Genomic DNA, 12,297 nt, shown 5'->3' on the forward strand with positions numbered 1-12,297 from the left:
CTACTTGGAAGTCTTTACAACTTTAAGGTTTATTTGACTGGCTATGATCAGTTTTCATATTTCATTCACAGGGACCAATTAAACATACTCTTTCCATATCTTTAGATCTTTAAGGAAATAATAGGTCTGCCACTATTGCAGAGTGAGGGAGCATTGTAGAGTGGAAAATGTATCAGGAGAAGCTTCATGCCTTTCTTTGGAGAAGCCTCAAGCTCTACAGATTTAACAAGCATCTTTTTCTTTTGTATCTCTTTAGGGTTCTTTCCCTCTAGGGAAGTTTCCAGGAAAGTATGTTCTGAAAGATATACCCCTCAGTGAAATCTTGTGTTTTAGGTGGTTAGTCCAAAGCTTCAGGCATATGAAATACTCCCAAAGGGAATTGGCTGTGAATCTAGGTCACGGGATCAGCAAGCACTGTGTGCTTGATAGTACCTTTTGTGCTATTTCCTTTCCCTAAGATCAGGCTTGTGTTATGATAGATCAGGGAGGCCTGATACCTTCTCTTTATCAGGCCAGTTCAATATAAATTTTATCTCAACAATAGAAAGGCAGGGGAGGGAGTGTCAGTGACTTTGTGACATATTAACATGTTCAAGGCATTTACAGGGAAAATATGAACCTCAACTAACTTAAGATATCCAAGTGGCTATAACCAATTATATTTTTAAAAATCTAGTATAAAGTCTTTGCTACCTTATATGCTAAAGGCTATAATCTGCTAATGGTGAAATAAAATCTCTTGGCTTTCAGTAAAGAGAATTTGCTCTTATTTAAATACATTATGGTAATAAGAAACTGGCACTGTCTCTTAGGGCATCTGTGTACTTGGCTGAAGCAAATTCTCACAAGGAAGACACTGGAGACCTTCCTTTACTAAATGTCATGGTGATGTGATGAGATAATAAAAGTGCCTTGAGGAGACTATGGAGAATGCATAGATATTTTCTAATTCATGTCTGCTAATGAATCAAAAGGAAGCAAGGCAGCACAGTGGATAGAGTTCTGGGCCTGGAGTCAGTACTACTCATCTTCCCTGAGTTCAAATCCAGCCTCAGATACTTACCTAGCTGTGTGACCATGGATATGTCACTTACTCCTTTTTGCCTCAATTTCCTCATCTGTAAAATGAGCTAGAGAAGGAAATGGCAAATCAATTCAGTATCTTTGACAAGAAAATCCCAAAATGAGGTCACAAAGTCAGAAATGACTGAAATGACTGAACAACAAAATCAATCAAAAAGGTTTCTGTCCTCTTTGTAGATAAGAAATTGCAATCAGTTATAGAATGTCCACATATGCCACAATCACTCTCTTATGCCCTTTCATTAAATATTATTGCAACTCCAAAAAGGAGGGTTCCCAGCCTCTTCCATAAGGCCAATTTTGCTAATGTGTTCTACATAATCAGTTTGGTTCCCAGTGATGATTCTCTGAATTAATTGAAAGAGTCACAATGTGGTAGAATGCTTCAGTGTATTGATGCTTCTCACTTATAAAAGCATTATCAGATCCCTCATTTTTTTTTGTTTCTCACACATTGATGAGTTGCCAAAATGTTCGTTATCTTATTGCTTCATTACCTTACTTTACTCTATAAAACATTGCTATGTAGAAAGTGTGGATAAGTATTTGCATAAATTGAAATAGAATATTTGGATAAGGGATATTTATCATTGATTAAGAAAAAGTTCATGAAGACACAAATTATTGTCACATAGAGACTAGGAAATATATCAGTTGTGAATTTTTCATTATTACCTTCCCTTAGGATCAGAAATTAAATGTTGATAGGAACTTCATCGATCCTTTGGTCAAAACCCTCTCATATTGTGAATGTGTAAAATGAAGTCCAATGAGTCCCACAAGGTCATACAGGTAGGAATGAGGGGAGTGGGGACTTGAACCAAGGCAATCTACTCTAAATTCAGTACTATTTACATGTAGTATGCTGCTTCTTGCAAAGTTAGTTTGAAACATAGTAAAATTCAAAAAACAAACAACAACCACTCAAAAAGAATAATTTATAAGGACATTGAAAAGACTTAAAATAAGACAGTGGAAATTTATATAAGATTGAAGGCCAAAATACTTTGGTTATGGTTCCAACTGAACCATTTACTTACTGTGTGACCTCGGGCAAGTAATTTGACATTTTGGACCTTTTCCTGTGTGACCTCAGGCAAGTAATTTGACATTTTAGGGCCTCTGCCCTGTTCTATAAAATCAAAATGTTGGATTAGATGAGTACTATATTCCTTTTTTTTTTAAATCCCAGCACAATCCCCAGAATGCTCTATGAAATTTATAGGAAACTCATTATCCCAAAGATTGGAATACAATAGAAATTTAAATTGCCTTTTAAAAGAGACAGAAACATTTGTTTTCTATACATATATCTCTGAAAGAGGGACAGAGACAGACAGACAGACAAAGAGAGAGAGACAGCAGAAACAGATATTAAGGAAAGTTTCATTTTATAAGATTGATTCATTTACATTAACTCACCCAAATATTGTCTTCTGAGAGTTATTTCCACCCACAAAGTTTCTCCTTTGTTTCTTGCTCTTTCATCTTTTATTTTTCTTCCACAAAAATAATATTTGGACAACAGAATGGAACTTGTTACCATTAACCTTTATGTACAGTATTAACCTTAGAGCCTCAACGTCATTGAAAATTGCACTTGGAGGATCATTTTCCCATTAACTTCTCTTCACCTAGCTAGTAGGAGTCTGAGGCCATATTCGAATTCAGCTATTCTAACACTAGTTTCAGGATTCTATTTACTGTACCACCTATTTCTCTGACAGAGGTATATGGGAAAAAGCATTGTTGTTAGTGGAACTGAGTTAAATTATATCTGAAATAGTTTAACTTCCTTGACTGTCTCCTCATTTGTAAATTAGCTACTAATAGTTACGCATATTCTTACATTTTATTAATGCTTTTCTTTTCTTGTCCCTTCCCAGTACTTAGTGTTTTTTTCAAGGAAAGTATTTGTAAATTGGAAGTGTTACAGGAATATAGGATAGGATTAGTTTGTTAACTGAAATTGTGCTTTTGTGAAGGAAAGTAATACAGGGTGAAGAAACACTGTTAAGTGATTTTTCTTAGTTTTAGAAAGATTTACAATCTTTCTCACTCCAAGATCAACTTCTATCCACTATATGTAAATATATCAGCTATTAAAAATTGGACTTTCTGAGGGAGAGGTTGGAGGTTGTACCCATCTCTCCAGACCATTTTCTACTATTTTTCTCATTTTTCTCCCCATTATAGTATATTTATACAACTTGAAAGAAGTTATACCTACAACTAAGTTTCCCCAGTCAAAGTTAGAATTAATTCTGCTGGAGGTAATGATAAGAAGAAAATTTAGAAACTCTCTATTGAAGATGGGTTTGAGATTTCTGTGGAAGATATTAATGAAACAAAGATCTCTATTTTTCTTTAAGAAAAGATGCTATATCACATATAAAGAGAAGACAACTCAACACAAGATTATGCCAGTATAGCAAATTGGGAGATAATATATTAATATATTCAAAAACAAAGGTCAATACCTAACCGGAAATAATATCTTACAAATCTCATCAGTGAAAAAACGATGTTCAACAATAAAAGATACATTTAACTTAGTCCCCCTCCCCCCTCAAAAAAAAACAACAAAGCTGCAGAGAAGAGTAAATGACTCAACTTGCAATCTCTGGAAATGACAGAATCCCATGAATGTTAAATGATACTGTTATAAAAATAAAAAGATTAAATGATAAAAGGAGAGTGATGCTGATGACTTTAATCAGTTCTGCCTTGCTTAAATCCAACCCACTTACAAGTTAAGATGTTATCCTCCTGATGTCATTGGTCCTCTTAGAGAATGATGAAGGACTAACACCAAATAATGAAAGATGACCTGGGGACAAGTGAAAAAAATAAAGATCAAGTGATCACAGTTGACTTCAGAGTGATTCTAGTAACTAACGCATGGGTAAAACATCACAAACTCACTCTGATGAACTGTCCTGTATCTTACAAACCCCAATTTCTAGTTTGGTGGTTGACTCTACTTCTTCCTCCCTACCATTACCTCTCCTTCTAGAGGCTGAGTCATCTCCACACCCAGAATAGATTGTCTGAGGGATATCATATACTTTTCCTTCTCTTTAGCCACAAAAATTTCACACAACCTTTCTATTAAGTATATTAAGGATTCAACTACTGTATAGACATATGTAGCCATCTTATATTTATATAATAGAAGTAAACACAAGGTTATAACAAAAAAATTGAAGGGGAAAGTTTTAAAATTATAAAGGATTATATTTATTAATCATGATCCTTCACAAACATTTCTATTTGTGAGCTTTGGCTCTAAATTACCCTATTTATAATAGGTGTCATAACAATCCAATGACCTAAGTGTTACAGATATTATTCTAATTCTCCAAATAAAGTAAGTGCAGCTCAGACAGCTTAAGTGACTTATTCCTGGTCACACAATAAATGTCAGAAATAGGGTACCAAACTTAGGAACCAGCACCACAATACTACATTACATCTCAGGGCACTATAGATCTCAAGGCTTTAGTTTCCTTCTATGTAAAAAGTGGATCTAGATGACTCTGACATTCCTTCTATCTCTTGAGCATCTTTTAAACCTAGTTTTATTCCTATTATAGTTCTAGGTAAGTCAGCACTCTTGAAATCTGTGTTGATCAGGAAATTGACTTTGTTTTTTAGTGAGGCAATTGGTGACTTGCCCAGGGTCACACAGTTAGTAAGTGTTAAGTGTCTGAGGCCGTGTTTGAACTCAGGTACTCCTGACTCCAGGGCCAGTGCTCTATCCACTGTGCCACCTAGCTGCCCCAGTGAAATTGACTTTTGCCTCCTTCCATACTAAGCTATCAACTAGGGCTCTATCTAGAGATCCCTTTGATATATCCCTCTAAACCTGAGGCCCCCATGGTGATACCAGCATGATATTACCTTGCAGACAGTTGTTCAACTTACAACTTAAATTTGCATACAGAGAAGGCCTTTATATCAGATTCCTATTTCCCAAGATATCTTCATAAACTCATAAATATAGAATGAGAGAAGACTTAGGAACCACCAAATCCAATCACTTCATTTTACAGATATGGAATCTGAGGTGCAAAGAAGGCAAATGAGGTTGTCCAAGGATCCATAATCTATAAATATTTCAACAGGATATGAACTTGGGTCTTCCTGATACCAACCACAGTGCCCTAGTCACTATGCCAAGCTATCTCTCAACTTCCTCCCAGCTTATTGTGTAGGAAAATGAAATTACAACAATCACCCTACCACTGATGAATATACATATTTTTCCCCCTTAACACTTCCCTTTCACTGCATTCTTTCATGGTCTGATGTGACTGATTCTTGTCTTAGGACCCATTTCTGGGGAGTAAGTTGCTTTCCAGAAGAGAGTTTTAACAGTAAAAAGAAAATATTGCCTATAATCCCCAGTGGGATACAATGACTCCTCTCTTTCTTTCCCTGCCCCACTCCAAGCAGATGTCATAGTTAAAAGGGAACATCATAATCACCTAGTCCAAATAGTATCTAAAAAAGGACCTCCTCTACGATATACTCACTAAAAATGCCATTATCTACTCTTCCTTTGAAGACCTCTGTTGAACAGAAATCTGCTATGTCTGTAGACATCATGTAGCAGTTTTGAATAAGCTCAACTCTTAGGAAGTTTTCTTCTTTCTACAAAACTAAATTCTTATTTTCATCCACTACTTCTTTTTTAAAATAATAATGAAGTATTTAATTTTTTTCCAGTTACACGTAAAGATAGTTCTCAACTTTTGTTTATACAAGCTTTCCAATTTTAGATTTTTCTCCCTCCCTCCCCTCCCTTCCCCCTCCCCTAGACAGCAGGTAATCTGATATAGGTTTATATATATATATATATATAATAACAACATTAAACATATTTCTGCATAGTCATGTTGTAAGAGAAAAATCAGAGCAATTAGGAAAAACCTCAAAATAGAAAAACAACAGCACCAAAAACAAAAGAAATAGTATGGTTCAGTCACCATCTATACTCCACAGTTCTTTTTTTTCCCTGGATTTGGAGATCCTCTTCCAGCATGAGTCCCCTGGAACTCTTCTGTACCATTGCATTGGTGAGAAGAATATAGTCCATCACAGTAGATCCACACACAATGTTGATAATACTGTGTACAATGTTCTTCTGGTTCTGTTCAACTCACTCATCATCAGCCCATGCAAGACCCTCCAGGTTTCTGTGAACTCCTGCTCATCATTTCTTCCAGCACAATAGTATTCCATTACATTCGAATACCACAACTTGTCCAGCCATTCCCCAATTGATGGCCATCCCCTCAACTTCTAATTCTTTGCCACCACATAAAGAGCAGCTATGAATATTTTTGTACATGTGGGTCCTTTTCCCTTTTCCATGATCTCTTTGGGAAAAAGACCCAAAAGTGGTATTGCTGGGTCAAATGGTATGCACAGCTTTATCGCCCTTTGGGCATAATTCCAAATTGCTCTCCAGAATGGTTGGATCAGTTCAGAGCTCCACCAACAATGCATTAGTGTTCCAATTTTTCCACAGCTTCTCCAACAGTTATTATTTTCCTTTTTTGTCATTTTAGCCAGTCTGATAGGTGTCAGGTGGTACCTCACAGTTGTTTTAATTTGCATCTCTCTAATCATTAGTGATTTAGACAGTTGTTTCCATATGGGAATAGAAAGCTTTGATTTCTTCATCAGAAAACTGTCTGTTCATATCCTTTGACCATTTTTCAGTTGGGGAATGACTTGGATTCTTATAAATTTGATTTAGTTCCCTATATATTTTAGAAATGAGGCCTTTATCAGAAGTACTGGCCATTAAAATTGTTTCCCAGCTTTCTGCCTCACTTCTAATTTTGGATGCATTACTTCTGTTTCTACAAAACTTTTTAATTTAATGTAATCAAAATCATCCCTTTTGCATTTTATATTATTCTGTACCTCTTGTTTGGTCATAAACTGTTCTCCTTTCCAAAGATCTGAAAGGTAGAATATTCCTTTCTCTCCTAATTTACCTATGGTATCACCTCTTATGTCTAAATCATACATACATTTTGACGTTATTTTAGTATAAGGTGTACGATGTTGGTCTACTTTTTGATCTCTTTCCATTCAGCATCAAGTAGACCAAGTCTAATCTTTCTTCCACATGACAACCCTTCAAAAAATGGAAGACAGCTATTGTATTGCCACTCTTCAACACCAGCTTTTCCAAGCTAAGCACTCCTAATTCTTTCAAGAAATCATTATATGAAATGCATTTGAAGACCTTAACCCATGCTACTTGCCTTCCTCTGGATGTTCTGCAAACTATCAAAATCTTTCCTAAAGCATTGCATACAAGAGGACAGGGGAAGGGGAAGAGGAAGAGACTAGATATTTATATGGGCCTGCTGTGTGCTAGACACTGTGCTAAGCACTTATTTAATTTGATCCTCAGAATAACCCTGGGAGGTAGGTGCTACTATTATCTTCATTTTATGGTTGAGGAAACTGAGGCAAACAGAGGTTAAATGATTTAGTAAAGTCACACAGCTAGGTTTGAGTCTAGTTTTGAATTCAGATCTTCCTGACTCCAGACACAGAGCTTCACTGCGCCACCAGTTATATCACTGCCACACAAAATTGAACATAGTACTACAGGTGCTGACTAAATAGGTCACAGTACAGTATCATTCTTAGATGGTATATATATTTACTTAATGCTGCCTAAGTTCATAGTAACATTCTTAATTAGCATAGCACACTGTTGAAATAATGATTGCACTGCCTATTAAAATACCAAGATAATTTTCAGATGAATTAGAGCTTAGCCATATGTCTGCCATCTTATATTTGTAAAACCTAATTTTGTCGACCTATATAAAGCCATTTTTTGATAACTTTAGGCAGGAAATGGTCTGGTGCTACAAAGTTGGTATCCCATGAGTATTAAAAAAAGGTCCGTATGAACTTTTTGACAGAAAATATAGCATATTATGATTAGAAACACCAGTAAATATTATTTATTCTATACTAGTTTTTAACATTCTTAGAATATTGTGCTCAGTGTTAGTCTTTACATTACTAAAGATATGGAAAATTTGGTAATTTCTTGGAGAATCATAACAATAGCATAATCACAATAGTTAAAGTGCCTAGCACAGTACCTTGCATACTCTTGGTACTTGATGAATACTTGTTGGATGGATTTATGAATGAATGAATTAGAAAAATACTAACAATAATGATAAGTGAACAATTTCAACAACCAAATAAATTAGTAAGTAGGTTGCCAAAATAAGTCATTGTTTAGTCTAGAATTAAGAACAAACAATGTCTTTATTTCAAATTTCAAATTTTCAGAAATCATTAAATAAAAAAAAGTATTTTCATAAGGGAAATACGACTTGGTTGTTTTCCATGTCCATTATGGACTAAATGAAATGAAATTAATTCAGTAATAAATCCTGAGAGGTTGCATTAGAAAATAGGAGAAAAAAACAACAACTTCTTGACTATCAGGAAAAATAAAACACTGGCAAGGAATACTTAGGGGAAAAGTAGATTTTCTTTCCCTAGAAATTGTCAAACATGGAAATGACATTTGACCTCAATGATTTAGCAATTCAGCTGTTTAATAATAAAATTCTAGACAAAGTAATCTCTCAAATTTTGTGAAAACAGATTATGGAACAGATGATGGAAACTTTCAATTTCTACATCAGAAAATCTGGAATTGATTGTTTTTATTGGTCCAGCCAGTCAGTCAGAGATGTTTAATTTAATTTAATTAAAATTATTAATTTTACATCCCATAATTCTAACTCTTGTTTGGCCAAAATTCTTCCTTGAGCCATAATTCTTACAGGGAAACTAATCCTTACTCACCTAATTGGCTTATGATACCATTCTTTTTTTCTACTTCATTTACCCATTTTTTTTGCAGGGCAATGGGGGTTAAGTGACTTGCCCAGGGTCACACAGCTAGTAAGTGTCAAGTGTCTGAGGCCAGATTTGAACTCAGGTCCTCCTGAATCCAGGGCTGGTGTTTTATCCACTGTGCCACCTAGCCGCCCCCTTCATGTACCCATTTTGAACTTAACTTGATATGTGGTATGAGATAGGTAGATGTAGATGTATATGTAGCAGTAGAGATTGAGATAGAGATAGAGATAGATAATTGGAAAGGAGTTTGAAAGCAAGCATTTTCAAATAGGTCATATATGTACAATCACATTAAACATATTTCTGCATTAGTCATGTTGTGAAAGAAGAATCAGAACAAAAGGGAAAAACATCAAAAGAGAAAAAAATGTAGCAACAGTATAGTTCAATCTTTATTTAGATTCTACAGTTCTTTTTTTTTTTCTGGATTTGGAGAGCATTTTCCATCGTAAGTCATTTGGAATTATTGTGGATCATTTTATGATCAGTGTTGCTGTAATTATGTACAATGTTCTCCTGGTTCTGCTGATTCAACTCAGCATCAGTTCATTTGAGTCTTTCCAGGTTTTTCTGAAATCTGCTTGTTCATCATTTCTTACAGTACAATAGTATTCTTTATATTCATGTAGCACAACTTGTTTAGCCATTCCCCAATTGATGGGCATCCCCTCAATTTCTAATTTTTTGTCACCACAAAAGAGCAACTATAAATATTTTTGTACATGTGGGTCCTTTTCCATTTTCTATGATTTTTTGGGGGGGAAAGATCTAATAGTGGTATTTGTGGGTCAAAGGGTATGCAGAGTTTTAAAGCCCTTTGGGCATAGTTCCAAATTGCTCTCCTGAATGGTTGGATCAGCTCACAGCTCCACCAACAATGCATTAGTGTTCCACAGCTTTTCTAACATTTATTATTTTCCTTTTTTCTCCTATTAGCCAATCTGATAGGTGTGAGGGGGTACTTGTTTTAATTTGCATTTCTCAAATCAATTGTAATCTAGAGCATTTTTTCATATGGCAATAGATAGCTTTGATTTCTTCACCAGAGAACTGCCTGTTCATATCCTTTGACCATTTCTTAATTGGGGAATGACTTGCATTCTTATAAATTTAATTTAGTTCCCTATATATTTTAGAAATTAGACCTTTATCAGAAACACTGGACATAAAAATGTTTCCCATCTTTCTGCTTCCCTTCTAATTTTGGTAGCATTGCTTCTGTTTGTAATTTTTTTTTAATTTAATGTAATCAAAATGATCCATTTTGCTTTTGTAATATTCTCTATTTCTTGTTTGGTCATAAATTGTTCTGCTCTCCATAGTTCTGAGAGGAAAACTATTCCTTTCTTCCCTAATTTTCCTATGGTATCAACCTTTATTTCTAAATCCTATACCCATTTTGAACTTTTTTTGGTATATGATATAAGATGCTGGTCTATGTCTAGTTTTTGCCATACTGACTTCCAGTTTTCCCAGTAGTTTTTGTCAAATACTGAGTTCCTATCCCAGAAGCTGGAGTTGTTGGGTTTATCAAATAGTGGATTATTATAATCATCTGCTACTGTTTCTCCTGTGCCTAACCTATTTCTTTGACTCACCATGCTATTTCCTAGCCAGTACACAATACTTTTGATGACTGCTGCTTTATAGTATAGCTTCAGATTTGGTATGGCTAGCTCACCTTCCTGTGCATTTTTTTCATTAGCTCCCTTAATATTCTTGCCCTTTTATTCTTCCAGATGAATTTTGTTATTTTTTCCAGCTCTAGCTTTTTAGGTAGTCTGATTGGTATGGCACTGAATAAGTAAATTAATTTAGTTAGAATTGTCACTTTTATTATATTAGCTTGGCCTATCCCTGAGCAATTGATATTTTCCCAATTGTTTATATCTTATTTTATTTGTGTGAAAAGTGTTTTGTAATTGTCTTCATAGAGTTTCTAGATTTTTCTTGGCAGATAGACTCCCAAGTACTTTATATTGTCTACAGTTACTTTAAAAGGAATTTCCCTTTCTATCTCTTGCTGATGAACTTTGTCAGTAATGTAGAGAAATTCTAATGATTTATGTGTATTTATTTTATATCCTGTAACTTTGATAAAAGTTATAAATTGTTTTAACTTTTTTAGTTGATTCTCTAGGACTCTCTAAGTATACCATCATGTCATCTGCAGATATTGATAGTTATGTTTCCTCCTTGCCTATTTTAATTCCATTAATTCCTTTTCCTTCTCTTATTGCTAAAGCTAACATTTCTAGTACAATATTAAATAATAGAGGTAATACTGGACATCCCTGTTTCACCCCTGATCTTATTGGGAAGGTCTCTAACTTATCCCTGTTACATATAATGTTTGCTGATGGTTTTAGGTATATATTGCTTATAAGTTTAAGGACAGCTGCAATTATTCCTATGTTCTGTAGTGTTTTTAATAGGAATGAGTGCTATATTTTGCTAAAAAGCTTTCTCTGCATCCATTTAGATTATCAGATGAATTTAGTTAGTTTTGTTATTGATGTGGTTGATTATCTTGATAGTTTTCCTAATGTTGAACCAGCCCTGCATTCTTGGTATAAATCCCTCCTGATCATAGTGTATTATCCTGGTGATAAATTGTTGTAATCTCCTTGCTAATATTTTATTTAAGATTTTTGCATCGATATTGATTCAGGAAATTGGTCCATAATTTTCTTCTCTGTTTTGATTCTGCCTGGTTTAAGTATCAACACCATACTTGTGTCATAAAAAGAATTTGGTAGAACTCGTTCTTCACCTATTTTTCCAAATAATTTGTATAGTATTGGAATTAATCGTTCTTTACATGTTTGGTAGAATTCACTTGTAAACCCACCTGGCCCTGGTGATTTTTTCTTAGGGAGTTCATTGATGGCTTGCTCCACTTCTTTTTCTAAGAAGGGCCTGTTTAGGGATTTTATTGTCTCTTCTGTTAATCTGGGCAATTTATATTTTTGTAAATATCCATCCATTTCTCCTTCATCTGAGAATTCTGGAATTTGGCTACAATATTCCTTGGAGTTTGGCGGTCGCTTTCAGGAGGTGATCAGTGGATTCTTTCAATGACTGCTTTATTCTCTTATTCCACAAAATTGGGACAGTTCTCCTTTATAATTTCCTGAAATATGGTGTCTAGACTCTTTGTTCTGATCATGACTTTAAGGTAGTTCAATTATTCTCATATTATCTCTCCTGGATCTATTTTCCAGGTCTGTTGTCTTTCTAATAAGGTAATTCACATTTTCTTCTATTTTTTCATGCTTTTGCTTCTCTTTA

The sequence above is a fragment of the Dromiciops gliroides genome, chromosome 5 (assembly GCF_019393635.1).
Source record: "Dromiciops gliroides isolate mDroGli1 chromosome 5, mDroGli1.pri, whole genome shotgun sequence".
NCBI lineage: Eukaryota > Metazoa > Chordata > Mammalia > Microbiotheria > Microbiotheriidae > Dromiciops > Dromiciops gliroides.